The sequence below is a fragment of the Ambystoma mexicanum genome, chromosome 6q (assembly GCF_040938575.1).
Source record: "Ambystoma mexicanum isolate Mex_15411 chromosome 6q, UKY_AmexF1_1, whole genome shotgun sequence".
Classification (NCBI taxonomy): domain Eukaryota; kingdom Metazoa; phylum Chordata; class Amphibia; order Caudata; family Ambystomatidae; genus Ambystoma; species Ambystoma mexicanum.
In genome coordinates this window covers 856,078,362-856,095,220 of record NC_090937.1, presented here as the reverse complement: position 1 = coordinate 856,095,220, position 16,859 = coordinate 856,078,362, and the positions used below count along the sequence as shown (strand labels likewise).

Below are 16,859 nucleotides of genomic sequence, written 5' to 3'. Positions count from 1 at the left end.
AGCAAAATCAGTTGTGCCATTTTGGGGGCAGATAGCAAATTCTGAAGATATCAGGAGACTAGCGAGAGTACTGGAGAGAACCATCAACCGGACCACAGATATACTCTATAACATGACATTAGAGCAGAAAGCGATAAGATTACTAGCACTCCAGAACCGGATGGCATTAGATGTCATTCTGGCTGAACGTGGTGGAGTATGTAAATTAGTGGGGTCCGCTTGCTGTGTTTTCGTACCAGATTCCTCCCCAACCATTTTCAAAGCAATTCAGAATCTGCACGTCCTTAGCTCAGAAGTGCATGTTCCTGAGAGGAACTGGAATCTTAGTGCTTGGTTTTGGGATTTCTTGCGATCTTGGGATTGGAAGGTGCTTTCAGTCTTGCTGATCATTTTGGGAATTCTGCTATTCCTTTGTTGTTGTATCCAATGTCTGCCTAGTATATGTTCGATGCTAGGGGGATGTTGTGCTCAGGCGATAGGTACAATAGGACATAAAGTATATGCCCCAGATAAAACTTCCAAGGAGTATGTGTTAAAAGAGATCTTAGTGAACGACCTGATGGCCATAGATATCTCTGACAGCGATTCAGGGTGTATGGACGACGACGTGCAAGGAGATCAGAAGTAGTCTTAGCACTTGGCATCGGCCAAAAGGAGGGTTTGCCAAACTGGATGTTAAATTATGCCTCCAATTGTAACGATTGTATGTATATTGGCCTACGCCAAGTTGCTTAAAACTGTACGCGAATAACTCTCTACGGCAAGGTCTTGCCCTTAGAAATTGATGTAAGCCGCCATCTTGAATCAAGCCGCCATTTTAGGTTCTCTTGTTGTGTAAAAGTCACCCTGTACATCAAAATGGCGGACAATGCCATTCCGAACAGAATCTGGTTGTCATGACCTCCATACAGCTAATGTATAACTTGCCTACAGGCCACTTGTTAGGGTCGTGAACTGAGACCTTGTCCTTCTGTTGACCTGTGTGTAAATGGATTACCTGTATCAACGGAACTGATCTATGCACATACTGATGAATATATTAAAAGTTGACCTGGCAGAGACCCTAGACCAGTAATACATTCATGGAACGGTTAACCCGCGAAGGGGTTGGACAAAAGCCTGGAGAAATTTATAAAAGCCTGATTGTCCCAATGTATAGTCTCTCACTGAATACATCGAACCCCGTTGAAGTATCGTTGTGTTGTACTGAGGGCCGATAGCTATCCGATCTGTCATTGACTTTGTCACTGCTTGAGCTTAAAATAAAGTACTTTGTATGTTCCTTTGTAACCGGTGTTTGGTGTGTTTCCTTTGGGCTTCCCGGCCTCATATTATTTTTCTGTTTTCACACGGTAAGACCCCATTGAACCAGAGCGGACATGGTACCGGTAATGGTGCTATTCATGGCGCTAATAGTGCCATGACTAGCACCAACCTCGGAATAAGGCCCACTGAAAGAAATGTGCATAAATACTTTCAGTTCCTGTCATGTCACTCCCCATAGTCCCCACTTTTCATTTTTTTAAGGACTTGAGTCCTGAGTTTAAAATGATCTGATATTTTATCAGGAATGATAAGTTGCATATGTTTGTGTATTGGCAAGAAGAAGTGGCTAGGAAAAGTGAGCAGCATTTGGTGGGGTGAATAGTTGTGAGATGGAGTTCATGCATTTCAGATTTCCTCTTGACTTGTTTCCTGTATGAGCCGACATGAACCGTTTTATGCATTTCTATGTGAGCTGCAAAGAAGTTTTGAAACTCAACCGCATCAACTTTGCAACTGGATAGAGAATGCAATGCATCTGATTCACAAAGGCAGTCCTTTTGCATTTGTGAAGTCTCCTACTTTAACTGGCACTGAACATGCAACAATCTTCTGTACATTTGGTCCCTTCATTTAGGTTAAATCTGCTTTATTTCTGGCTTTTATACTTTAAATAAAGATGCTACATTAATTACAACTATAGAAATAAAAAATATAGAATTCATTTAAAATGGTGCTTTATTTGTTTTTTTAATAAGTGTGTTTTTGAAGCTTGGAACATGATTTATTAAATAAAGCAACTATTCGGCTTCATATTCGGCTTTGGGCGAATAGTTGACAAACTATTCGGTATTTGACCGAATACTAAATCTGCTATTCGGTACAACCCTAATTTAAATACAAATAAAAAAAGACCTAGGGTGCTCTGGATGCCCCCATTCAAAGGATAAGACCGTTCATGGAATAATGCAAATTTAAATTTTAATATGTGTACAATCCACCAGGTACATATTCCCCATTAGACAAATATGCCTGGTCTAGGAGTCGTCATGTGCTTGATAATGTGTCCATATGGTGTCACAGGTGCCCCTCTGCTTGATTGGGCAGGCAACAGTGTGGGTGAGTTGTGTCGGTGTGTGAGTGGCTGAGCCGAACGACCAGACAGTGTCAGTTTGTGGGTTTTCAAGAGCTATGGGTGCATTAGAGACACCGAGGCCAGGGGTGCTTGTGGGGTAAATATATCCCTGCCAGCAACATAACAAGCACTAATAATACCAATAGTTTAGGGTTGTACAGTGTGAATACGTAGTGTTAATGTATATGTATAGATGACGAAGTTGCAACTTGGGCTCTTTAGAAGTATGGTCTAATTGAAGAAGAATACATTGACCATTACTGAACAGATCTATAGTGTGTGATTTGTCACATATTCTTGACCAAGACCCTCGTTTTTATTTTTGTTTTTTTTCTTTCAGCCATTTTTTCATTTTTGACAGTGCCCTATTGCGTAATCTTAGGCACGCTAGCACTTTTTAGGAAGGCAGTTTTTTGCACTTTAACTGTATTATATTATTTATGTTTGATGAATTGCATGTGATGTACTGCGATTTCACAATTGGAGATTTTGTGATGAATTCCATGTGATGTACTGCGATTTCACAATTGGAGATTTTGTGATGAATTAGATGTGATGTACTGTGTTCTATCTACGACGAAGCGTTCATGTACGATGTTTTAATTAAAGGTATTTAAATTATTTCTTGAGTTTCTACATATATTTGTGTTATTGTGTAATTATATATGTTAAGACTCACTGGTGTTCAGTTCGCCATACTGAGATTGCCCATGCATTACCTGACCCTACTTTTATTCTTAGTATAATCTAGGTTCTGGGCTAGGGTCAGGGCTGCAGGCGCAATAGTATCGGTGCATCCCAGAGTTCCCTTTTAATATTTTTGGTTGCTAACTGAAGAAGCAACACAAGTTAGCACATTTTCTGAATTCCACCTGGGCCCACAATCTGTGAAATGTCACCCCCATCACCACCAAAGGAAAACAGCAAGAAGATCAGCTGTGAATACACAAGTTCTTGAAATGACATGCAGGCAACTGTGCCATCATGTGATAGGTTTTCTCATGGATGAGACAGACGGATAATACATACAGAATTATAGATGGGAAGCTATCACCTACAGCACTACATTGATGGAAAGGATTTGCGTGGCATCTGGTAGACAGCAAGATCGAAGCTCGAGCTGTCTGCAGTGTCACTGGGAACTCAGAGGTGAAATGTACACCCTATTTAATAGCTTCCCTCTTTCCTTTTGCGCATGATTCTCCCACCCCCTCTGTCCCTAAAGACCAGCATTGCAGGGGGCTGCGAGGAGAGCAATCCATGTAAAACAAACAAAAGTAAAATACCAGGTTCACTCTCACCTCCCCCAAACAAGCCATCCTTTAAGAAGAAAAACACATGGCAGAGAAAATGCCATATCCCGCTGCTGTGATGTATCGGAATTTGACTATGAATTCTATAATTCTCTGACATGACGTCACCGCAAGAGCGTACACTATTCAGAAAGCAAAGTAGTTGCTAATGGCTTCCTATAAAAGCCATACACAACAGAATACTTTGTTTACATCGAGTAAGGTCGTTCTTAAATGTGTGATGTTAAGCACAAGAACCATCGATTACATGGAATCCTGCAAGTAGGGCGGTGGATGTATTTGCAAATAACTGCCAGCTTTCACACTCATTTCATGAACTTAATGACCACCTCACCAGTGTGTGATTACAACACACACTGGCTAAAGGGGGAATGCTAGCTCCAACACGTCTGACACATGCTACACAATCGACACTGCTCTATATTAGCCCCAAAGCGCAAACAAGGGTGGCCTCCGTCCCTGCTACTGCAGACTGCCACACTGCATCCGTGGCACCAATGACCTCGCACTTGAAGCAATCTTTACACCCACATTATATACAGCACGGGGCAACAATTTAACACAATGCTTCTGGGCCATAGCTATAATGTACTATCTTGTAGGGTTATACAACGGTTCTATGCTGTTTCCCCACAGGCCGGTGTGCTCAAAACCCAGTTTGCCGAGTCTGAGTTCGGCACTGCGGGCAAAACACTGGCCTTAATTCATGGAATTATTTGAGCGGAAAATAGGGGGCATGCGCGCGAAATCATGTATTCATGGAACTCATGGAACTCATGGTATTCATGGAACTCAATGCGCGGGGCTTACCAGGGACTTCTGAGGAATTTGCGCCGGTCCAACACATCACTGCGACACCACGAGCGCCTTGCATGAGACTGGTAGCGAAGGGGTGTTGGGTTCTGCATGCCCACCTAAAAAAGGGGCGGAACACGTGGAATGGGGAACAACAAGCAAAAATGCATACGAGCGCTAAAAATCCGTATTCATGGAATTGATCAGGCTTCTCCGGCGAGCGGAAAAAGACTTGCAAATCCGGAAACATGTATGCCACGCGAAAGCTGACGTGTCACCCTGCACTAAAACAAATGCATAAAAAGGGCACACGAACAACAAACGCACGTATACAGCTACGATGAATGTACCATTTTTCGCAGCAGTGATCTTGGGACACCGCAGGAGGAGGAGGACGGCCAGGGCACATATTTTTCTACCTAGGACGAGCCTTTTCGGATGCCTGATGACCAGGTCTATGGCAGGCATAGGTTTCCACCTCATATCATATTAGGCCTGGTCACGGAGTGGAAGGATGACTGTACATCACCCACCCTGTGCTCCCAAGCACTGAGCCCCTTGGAAAAGGTGCTGAATGTACTGCATGTTTTGGCCACTGGGTCATTTCAGCGGAAAACTGCCATGGTTGGGGGCATTTCACAGCCCACGCAGTCACGATGCCTACATCAGGAGTTGGCAATCATGACTGCACTCCCCTCAGTTGGCAGGCACATCTACATGCCCAGAACCCCTGCAGAAAGGCAGGACGTGGCCCAGGATTTCTATGGGCTGGCGCACTTCCCTAAAGTGCTTTGTGCGGTTGATTGCACACATGTGGCTCTACCTCCACCTAGGGCCACAGAGCAGGTCGATCGCAATCGCAAGCACTGGCATTCCATCAACGTTCAGGTTGTATGTGATACCAAGGGAATCATCACCTCAGTATATGCCAACTATCAGGGGTCCACCCATGATAGCTTTATATTCAGAATGTCACCCCTACACCGGGCCTTGGATGCTGGGAGGCATGGCAACACATGGCTCATTGGTGAGTGAAAATGCCAGTGAACATGCATTCATGTCACACACACACAACTACACAGCAATGACAATTTAACATCTACAGGGGATAGTGCCTACTCTCTGAGCACCTACATGATGACGCCAATACGAGACCTTGCCACACCACCCCAGGTAAGATACAACACAGCCCATACTGCAACTCAGGGCATAGTGGAGCGCACATTCAGAGTGCTCAAGCTTCGTTTCCACTCCTTTGACCAGTCTGGTGGTGAGTTGCTATATGCACCACCACTTGTGTGCAGGATCATTGTGGCAGCATGTGTCCTGCACAATGTTGCAACACGGCGCGGTGTACCGGTGGACATGGTGGTGCCTCACATCCCCAACCACATGCACGTTGCTTGCGCATGGTAGGGCAAAGGGCACATGGCGAGGCTGCCCGTACCCAGCTTGTGGTACAATTCTTCACCTAAAATCCAACCCCTGTGGAGTGCACACAGCCCAGGCACATTCTAGGTGCCATTCAATGATGACAAAGGGGCAATGATCTGTGCCCACCAAACCATCCTGAGAATGTGTCCTTGGAAGTGCTACATTGTGTGCATCCCTTAGAACTAAAACAAATGATTTTTTAAGCTTTACAAAAGAAACACATAGATGCGTGACTATGCCACTACCACCATGCCAAACTAGACATCCAATGTTCTGTGTGTCACATAAACCGTCCCATATTTATTTCCGATATCATTTGCATATATGAAGTGCGCAACAGGCCTTGGCCATCGCAGCGTTGTTACAGAAGCCTTACTCAGTTTCATAAGTGCTTTTCAAAACGTACATGTAGCCCCATGTTGCAGAGTGGCAGCATCATACAAATGCAGAAAGTCAATTTAGGCGGCCTTGGCTAGGGTGGAGAGGGAATGGGGGAGTGGAAGGACAATGAGGGGGGAATACACAGTAAAGGTGACCATGGGGGAGTTGGGGGGCATACACAACATCACAGGTGACAAGGGGTGGGGGCATACACAACATCACAGGCGATCATGGGGGGGTATAGACACCATCATAGGTGACCAGGGGTGGGGGGCATCCACAACATCACAGGCAACCATGGGGGGGGCATAGACAACATTACAGGTGACCAGGGGTGGGGGGCATACACAACCTCACAGACAACCATGGTGGTGTGGGGGGCATACACAACAACACAGGCAACCAGGGATGGGGGGAATACACAACATCACAGGCCACCAGGGGTGGGGGGCATACACAACATCACAGGCAACCATGGAGCGGTGAGGGGCATACACAACATCACATGTGACCATGGGGGTGGGGGACATACACAACATCACAAGCGACCATGGGCGGGTGGTGGGCTTACACAACATCACAGACAACCATGAGGTGGGGGGCATGCACAACATCACAGGCGACAGGGGGGTGGGGAGCATACACACAGTGCCCCGTTCCCCTGCAAACACCACCAAAGTGTCAGCAAATGCCATGAACTGACCTGTCCGTAGAACTCACCTGCCTTGCATATGATGCACACCATCGTGAGATGTTCTGCCTCAATGGAATTAAATGCAGAGTAACAGCACAAAATACATGCACATACATTATCACAGTTGACACCAGAAGAAAATATGCATACAACACAGAGTGCAGGAGCAACACAGGGTGAATGTCCATTGACATTGATATGTGCAGGAGTACAGTGTATCACACCAGAGCGAGAGAGAGAGGGAGGCAGAGACAGAGAGAGTGGCACAGCGAATGAATAACAATGAAATGACAGATCACTGAGTCCATGGCCCGGTTTACCAATGTACAATGGCATGCTCCACAGGACAGTCGGTGCACCCATTTAGGTATCCACATAGGTAGCTAACACAGTGACATGAGCTCCAATGAAATTACCACAATGCCATGTGAGCATGCAAAGGACACATAATAGAACCGACTCATCCTTCAAAGATGACCAACAATGGAGCATGCTCAACATGCAAGACAGTGCAAATGCCTACCAAATAACGGTGTCTAAATGCTGTAAATCCCACATGACCTTCATCAGTAAGTGTGTTTCTTAATTTGATAAAGGAACAACATTGTCTGGTGGAGGGCATGAGGAGTGTGGACTTCGAATGATGCAGGATGTGTCACCCGGGACAGCAGTCACCGACATATCACGGATTACTGGAACAACATGGGCGAACATATCAAAACAGATATTGTGCAGTATAATTGACACAGCGCACATATGCCATGGAATAACTAAGCTATGATTACCTGCACATTCCACCCGGTGCACCCTCATGCAAACATGCTAGATTAGTCCACCAGGCATGTCTGCACGTACACCACTGCACATGTATAGTCCCTGAGGAGTTCATGGCACACCTAGAGGGCAATGAATGCAAAAATTAACAAAGACCACAACCAGGAAAGGGCAAAATAAAATATGACATGCCAACATCTGGTCAGGGGGGGTGGAAAAAAGAAATGTCCATCTTGGACCATGGGTCCACAAAGGAGGGGGCAGGGTGCACGTCAACACTCACATGTGTGGAAGTTGAAAAATGATTCCCTCCATGGGTACATGGACTGCACGGCTATCATGGATTGGGATGGCTTTCGCTGCTGCCGCCACATTCCTGTGTAGAATGCGAAGGTGGTGGTGGTAAGGGAGGTTTACCACATAAGGCCCTGGCCTGGTCCTCAATGGCAGTGGCCAGGCGGGACCCAGATGAATGCATCTGGAACATGAAGCCTCAGAGGTCCGCAACACCTCACAGGATGCACAGAGTTCCTCCGAGATGGTATGAGCCAACAGTTCCATCTGCTGTTGGTACTGTATATTGCAGGCTGCCTCTCGCACTTCCATTGAAGCTCTGAGGGCCAGTAACTCTCACCTCAGGGCTGCCCTGTGGGCCCGGCCCTCTGCAAGCAGGGATGCCTGCAGAGACCTCAGGTCAGCCCGTCGTCTCCTGTTGCTGGCCACCATGTGCCGCCTGAGTGAGCGGCATGTGGACCGCAATGCCTGCAGCTGGCACGCTACCTGTGTTTCTCTTGAGAACATGGAAATGGCCACCCTATCCATGCCCTGAGCCAACATCACATAGGAAGCGGCCTGCTGCTGTGCAACACGCAACATTGACTGCTCCCACACATCATCCCCAGCCACGACACGTCCACCACGTGTGCATGCTCCACAGCTGCTGTACCCAAGGGAGCGTGGCCCTTGATGTGAAGCTGCTGTCTGTGGCTGCAGGACTGCATCCCTCCTTTGGCCATCCATCCCAGGACCGGAAGCCAATAGAGTGGAGGGTGTCCTTGCAGCCATAACCATCACAGACAGACGTGGCAACACTGACTGGCCCTGTGAGTGGACGTTACCCCCTCCAGATGCATGGGCTACATCAGCACCATCACTTGATGAAATCATCTCTGACAGCATAGGGGAATGGACGTCCGGCTCACCACCAGAGCCACTGGTATCATTGGAGGTGGACTCATACTGAGTCGTGCCCCTGATGGACTGTAGCACTAGTGGATTCTCATGGCCTGCCACAACACGTCCTCCACAGGTGCTCTCTAAGGACTCAGGCTCCTGTTCCTCCTCTACCTCCTCTCCTGAATCTGGTGGCTCATCACCTGCACATGGACACATAAAGACATGAAGAATCATGTTAATTGCTTCTACTACATGCATTGTCATCACAATGCTGTCCTGCAACATATTTACATGCATGTTAACATGCCATAATTTGCATTCATACACTATGTACAAAAATCCCTGAAATCATGGTGTCTGCAGACTTGCCACCACATCCCATGTCCCTGACCATGTAAGCACTGCAGACATTCCCAACAGACATGTGTGGTGTCCCAGGTGTGTGATGTGGAGAGAGTGAGGACATGTGCTTGGAGATAGGAAGAGGGGACAGTGACACACAAGAGGGACAGGGCCATGCACCCAGGGGGGAGGTGTCCAGTGTTGCAGGTCAACATGGATGACTCCAGATGGATTTCTTACAAGGGGCTCAGTGCCATAGCTGCGGCAGGGATTTGCGCTGTGTCGGAAAATGTCCCAGATGCTGACAGTGTGCATGGAACGTTAGTGTAGGATGAAGCCACATATGGACATGTGTGGATGGAACCGCTACTACATGCAGTGCATGATGAATATCACATGCTTCAGACACAATCACTTGACTGGCATAGCTGAGTCACTAACATCACTGATGTACATAACCAGATTCCATGTTGTGTTGCCATGCTGGAAATGTGTATTAGTATCGGACGGTTGTGGATGACTACTGTCACACAGCCAAGTTCAACCAATGTGCAGCACGTGTGTTGTATGCACTCTAAAGTACAGTAAGCACGACTCGGTAGACCAGGACATGGTTCACCCATGGCAGTCATACGAATGCAGGCAGAAGTGCCACACAATCATATCAATTCATTCAATATACATACACATATTCTGGATGCACGCTCTTCTTCACTCACCGGACATTGTCTCATAATCTGCCTACCACGCCTTGGACCTGATCCACATGAATCAACTTGTTCATGGCCTCTTCATGTGGAATGAGCTCCTCCTCCTGCGGTGACCCATCTCCAGCCACCATAGCAGAAGCAAGGATGGCATCCAGCTTTTTTTTGGTTCGACGATGGAGGTCATTCCACCGCTTCATGACCTCACGAGCAGTGCGCCTCTCATTCCCCAAGGCGTTGTTGCCATCCGTGACTCGCTGCCAGTGGACCATACGCAGAGCAGGCATATGGGTGCTCCCTGGTCCCGTGCACATGTCAGGGTGGTGGTCACGCACATAGTCCACAAGGATCTTGAGTTCATCATCATTGAAGCTCCTTTCCTTGACATGGTGGTCTCCTTTGCCGTGCTTTGGGATTGAGCCTTTCCCTGTTCTGCACGCTTCTGCCTCTTGGAAAGTGGTGCAGACCCTGTGATGCTGGGATCACTCAGGGCATTAGGGGATGGACCACTAGTGGCCCTTGCCATGGCATCACCCATTGTTGTTGGGTCAGTTACTGGCCCTGCAGGTCCATCAACCAGGGAGCTGTGTCCAGGTGGTTTGCATTGCCGTCCCTTCCTCTTGGGTACATAGGCATCAGCTGCCTCCCTGCAGGTGCCTCAACCTGGGAGCAGGGAAGAGCAGATGACCCTGCAGCTCCTTGACCCTGTTGGGGGTAGTGCACAGCTTTCCCTGCACCTCCCCGACCCTGACCACCTCAGCCACCTCTGCCACCTTTCCCTTTTGGTGCCTTCCCAACCATGGTACAGATGGATTAGTACAATGGGAGGCACAACAAGCAATTGTCCTGGGAAATTGCATTTCGGGGTAAGGGTATGCAGGGCCGGTGCTATCACTAGGCAGGGTTAGGCGCTTGCCTATATGTGGAAATGTTAGAGCAGCAAAATGCAGCAGTAGCAGCAGACCACGAGGCGCTGAAGGCACCGCAATGGTTGGGGTTGGGTCAGGGTCACGAGTGGCATAGGTGTGGCAGAAAGAGCCAAGACTTCGGATAATGTAGCCAGTCCCCACGCTACCCATTTGGGGATTCAGAATATAGCTTTTCAACACATCCAGGGGAGCTGGAGGCAAGACATTTATGGAATGCCACACGTGGAATAAATATGGGAGTTTACTGAGACCCTGGAATGCAGGCAGTCCCAGTGTCCCTGCAGGTCCCAGAGTCTTCCTGATTCTCGGACATTGTTTTAGTGATTACAACAAATGCGAGGAACATGGGGGGCGGGGGCGGGTTGCTCCATCTGCCTGCATGGGACACTTGTGCCCATTTGAGCTTGCAGTCCATTGACTACCTAAGGCCATGCTAATCCCTATAGCCAGACCATTCCCACCCACCTCCTGCCCAAAGCGCATCCACTCCTGGGATGTCTTTGAGCTCGCTTTAATCAAGCCAATAGACCCATAACACCCCAGGTCATCTCAGAGTCAGCCCTCGGCCCCATCAGTCAGGCTGCACCAACAGCAAAAGATCTTTTGAGTAAGTGCAGTTCATTACTGCTTAGTCACAGCTCTGCTCAAGAAGGTGCTTTAAAATACAGTTGTTGCTTAAAAAATAAAAAGGGGAGTTGGGGGCTGTGAGGAGTGCCGGCTCATCACACTTCCTCTAGTACTGGAGTGCAAGGTAACCTATTTAAGGGGACATCATGACACTAATTTATTTATTTTTACTTATTTTATTGTTCATTTATACAGTGCTTATACACAGGTGGAGTGCTTCTAAGAGCTTCATGGTAGGAAGGGAACAAGGAAATACAGTAACCACTCTTAGGCCATGAAGTTTCTGAGTGATTGACAGAAAAACTAGCATACTCGGCTTGACACCTAGTGCAAGTGCATGGCCTGTTACAGTAGCGACCAAGCTAGGGAGCTGGGACAAAAAAGGGTTGGGGGGACAGGACAGAAAAACTAACTGGCCCTGGTACATTTAGGTCATGCATGCGTACAGATGAAGGTGCGAGGAAGGGGGGTGTCGGTGGGAAAAAACAAGTCCAGTCCAGCAGGGCCCTGGGTTATGTGCAGAGAGGTTGCCCTGCTCATGGAGCGTGATCTGAAAGTGCAGTAATGCTGAACATAGTGCAGTGGCCTGGAGGCAAGTGCAAACGACTGGCGGGGGAGCCTGGGACCTGTAAGGCTCTGGAGGTGAACCAGGCAACCAGTCACCAAAGTAGGGTTGACCAGTTCCTTGCAGACTTTGAAAAGTTTGGCCATGTTGTTAGATGCCGCAGAGATGAAGGCTTGAATGTAGACTCTTTTCGTCGAACAGATGCAGAGTCTATATTGCCTTTGAAGAAGGCGGCAGGCCAGTTTGTCAGAGGGTGCACCTGAGGATCTCCATTTCCGTTCCACTGCTCTGCACTTACGCTTAAGGCAAGGTTGTCCAACATACAGCCCGCGGGCCACAATGCGGCCCGCCAAGCCATTTTATGTGGCCCGCGAGGCCGTATGTTGGACAACTCTTGAGTAAAAAAAATAAATATATATATTTTTTTTTTAAATGTGCCTGTGTGCAAAACTGTAACTTCCTCTGGTGACCCCATGGGGTCAACAGAGGTAGTTACAGTCCTCAGCCACGAAGCGTTTATTTATTTATGCAATGTTTTTCGGATATCTGACAAACATTGCAGAAATAAATACATTTGTCAAGAAGATCTTGGAACTTGATGATGGAGGAAGGAGAGACAAATTTGTATCACGGCATAGTGAGGGTTACCTCGGGAATACCAATCATTTTCAGTGAGCGCGGGTCCATACAATTGCCCAGTACTCCAACAAACTATGAACAATGGGATTAATATAGTAGCAATTACTTTGCATTTAAATATCCCATTTCAGGCAAGTAGAACCCACCATGCAAGAGAGGAACGGGCTCCGGTCCAGACATGCCCGTTCCTCTCTTGCATGGTGCTCCGAGGGGCAAAAGGCAAGCTGAGATGAAGGGAGGAGGAGGTGGTGAGGTGAGGAGAAGAGTGCTGGCCCAGGCAAAGGATTATATGGACAGGTGCTGTGCAGGAGTTCCCCTCGGCGTGGGCCGCACAGTGGATTCCTGAACCCCTGATTAGCTGTGGGCCGCTGCTCAAAGGGCCATTGTGCGGAGTTACTTTCAAGGTTTGTCATCTCTGGACATATGTTTAGCAGGGGTTGCGGCGACACAGCCTGTCGGCCCCAAAAATCGTTCTTTTGAATTGTGAATGTCACTGAAGATGAACCTTTATCAGCTGAGAAACTTAACCTTTGCAGTGCTGTTTGTCCTCGTCTCGAGACAAAGAAGAACAGCGGGAGCTCAGTTACGTTTACTTCTAAGCACAGTGCGGATTGATGAAAATGTCCATGCATTATACCAAGTACATTGGACATTATAGACGTGGCCAGTGGTGTATCAAAGCATGGCGAATACCACATGTACAGCACAATATGTTACCCTAGTAGTGCCTCAATAACACACTGCAACCTGCAAATGGGCCTCAGTGGACCACCTGCCAAGGTTTCTGGAAGTTGCTTATGATCTTGATCTGTGATCTATGATATGATCTGATATGATAGGTTATTTATGACGCGCTTAATACCCATGCAGCAGTGATCCCAATCATAAAAGTGAAACAGGCAAGCCCAACAGGTATAACTTATTTTCACTCTTTTGGTAGCGCAGTTTGAGGGCAGCCTATACCCTTCAGGAGAGGTGTGAGCTGATACAGTTGCAACACAAAAAACAATAGAACTATGTTCCCAAAATACCTTAGTTCTTGTCTTTCGGATCTCAGCAGAGCCAGGCTTTTCAGCATCAGACCACAAGCATGGGTGCCTTTGCGCTGGGCTGGGGTCAAGTCAGAGAGCAGCAGCGATGGGCCCCAATGATGCAGTTCTGTTTGGTAGTGGTGCTGATTTGCGGGTAGAAAACACTGGGAACAGTAGGCCGTGCCAAGTGGATGGCACTGGAAGACTCTGTGACCTCTGGGCCCGGACAAGGGAATACTTGCCTTTGGCGCTGTGCAGGCTCAGCTGACACAACACGGCATATGGTTACTGCAAAGATGTCAAAGCTTCAGCATTGTCATTGAGCAGAACTCTGAGATTCATGGGTGGTGGAGCATCGAGGTCCAGGATGATTATGATGGTGTCAATGGGGCCAGCGCTGAGCAGCTCCACTCAGGAGGGCCATGGGCCCATGTGGGGCCGACAGGCCAGTGGGCAGACTGCAACAGGCCTGCTCGAGCCATCCTCCTATTTATACAAATCTCGGGCCGAGCAGGGCCTGATGGGAGAAAGGAACTGCGCTACAATCTGCTCTTCTGCTGGGCTCTGCCTGCTGGAGCTTCCCCCTACATGCGGGACAGGCAGCTCTGCGGATGCTCAGAGCTTCCGGGGGGTGGGGGGTTGGGGCTGGGTCAGGGCCTGCCTTCTCACCCTCGCTTAGCGGGGCTTCCCGGAACTGACCCAACCCCTGCCCTCTTGCATGCAACTCATACTTAGCTGGCAGGGGAGAATCTGATCTCAAGGGCAGATCTCCCAGGGTGAGGCTTACCCATTGCACATCGGATTTGCTGACCCCTGCTATGTTCCCAAATGCGGGATACACGACTGCATTATTTCTGGTAGTGGGGGACTGCGTTCGCGCTCGCCCCCTGATTTATTGGTGAAAGAAAAGGTAAAGTGTGCACTAAGCCTGCTAGGTTGCATACTTTAAGATTGTGCGCACATTGCGTTTCTTCAATTAGGTTCACCTTTGGGTGATCACTTTTCCACATTTTATCTGTTGAATTGAATTATGTTTCTTTCATCACCACAGAAGTAATGTGTATTACAGAGATAAACTGCCATATGTATTGGGCACACTGCACATGCTCAGGCAGTATCAATCATGCTTTGTACAGGGCAGTGCTGGCCTAAATTGGGAACAGTCAGCATAGACATGTTGCTACAGGGGCATATTTTGGGTACAACCAGCATGACAATGTGTTACATCAGTAACAAAATTGGTTGTAGAGGTGCACACTTGGTTGATTAGAATAAAGTAAGAGAATAATGTCAATAGGTATAATGTTACTTCATAGTGCTCCCTGTTTGGATCTATGCTACTAGACCCAAGCTATAAAGAGAAAGGGATGGTATCGCAAAGAGCAACTCGCGATACAAACAGGGGCACAAACAGTAGCAGTCAAATAGCTGCTCAAACACTTTCGTTCCAACTCTTAACAATTTTAAACAAGACAATTAAAAAAGATAGGGTTTCAAAGTAAGGTAAGTATTAATCAAAGCAAACGACCAACAATAAACTCTTGTTGGTAATATTTCAGCAATTTCAAAATATAGTTTCACAAAACACAAATTTCATATAAAAATTCTCAGCACAAATGATCATTCCATGAGCTTTTCGAAAGCACTTCAGGGTTACAAATTCAATTGTTGACAATCAGTTTCGTTCGAAAATATGCACTGATATCTAGACAGAGAAGTGCTGTTGTTGTTGTGTCTTCTGTCCTATACTAAGCGTTTCGGGTTCACTTTAACCCTTCTTCAGGTAATGATATCAGATAATTCTTTCTGTAAAATTAATAGGAGGTAATTATTATAATATCAAGTTGCTACGTTTCTTAAAAGAACAAGAAAAAGAAACAAGACTGGGGGCTGTGATAACCAATCACTTAACTAACCTGTACTTAAGATCAAAGATCTGGGTCAATATTCGCAAAAAGTTCACTCTGTGGACTTCCTGAACCTATAAATGACAGAAAATTGCAACTTACTGTCAGGCTAAAGGCAGATGTTAATAGTGAGTTCAATAGCGATCTGGAATGGGACCAGGGGCGCAATGAAGCGCTGGGTCCCACTCTCAGATCGCTAGGCTGAAAAACTTTCATTGCTCACCTATCGGGGTAGTTGATGCTAGGTATGGAGATCGTAGGGTACTTCAACTGTTCCAAAGCCCCATCTTGAGAAAAACTGCAAGCGGCTGTAGTGAATAGACAAAGGTATTGATGCTGTAAATCTATGCTAAAAGTACATGACCTGGATAAACACTTTAACTTTGGCTACAAGGATTTACCTGGAGCTGGGTATGGTGTGACTTCCTTTGTTGAATGAAGTGTTACCGTTCCACGTCGTTAATTTCAAATTCCCATAGAAAACAAGACGGATAAGGCCACAAGACAACCTTTAAATGTACGTGCGTGGAGCTTCGCATTAGTAACTGGTGACATATACATCGCGGCAGTAAAACTGCCATAGAGCTCTGTTAGAAAGGGGGATACAACCGCACCCCCGTGATAGTCTACATGAACTAGAATCACACCCTATCTCACGGGTTTGTATTAGTCGCCCGAGCGAGAGAATTACCTGCTTCAAGGAGTACAGCAAGCTTCCTGTTTCTCCTACAGTTTCAGCGTAGCTAGCGCGACGTGTATGGGTAAATAGACTAGAATGTAAGGGTGGCTCAAAACGGCGGCGATATTGGAAGAAAAGTCATTAACGCCTATCCGTGCGGCTATATGAATGAGAGCTAACCTAGCCGGTATTGTAGATTGATGGTTAATCTAAGGGACAAAAGGAACTGACTGCCCATTTTGCCTAATCTTTACTGGAGTCTCATTCGCTCACAGGTTTATCGGTGTAAGACCGAATCACGGTCATTGTTGCCAACAGGTTATAGATTTACAAAACAAATTAACTCTATAGCCATCTAACAAATATATCAGATGCATGTCTCAACAGTTTGTATATAACAGCCAGTATATCTAGATCAGACAATTTCGCTTCTAAACATATGAAAAAAGTTTGATCTTCAAAAACAGT

At 47.0% G+C, this 16,859-nt stretch overlaps 1 non-coding gene across 1 annotated transcript; it reads left to right on the top strand.

Moving 5' to 3' along the window:
* The first annotated feature begins 14,532 nt into the window (after positions 1-14,532).
* On the top strand, positions 14,533-14,694 carry LOC138517232 (U1 spliceosomal RNA). Its single transcript, XR_011282443.1, has one exon. It is a non-coding gene; the product is annotated as a U1 spliceosomal RNA (small nuclear RNA).
* Positions 14,695-16,859: the final 2,165 nt, after the last annotated feature.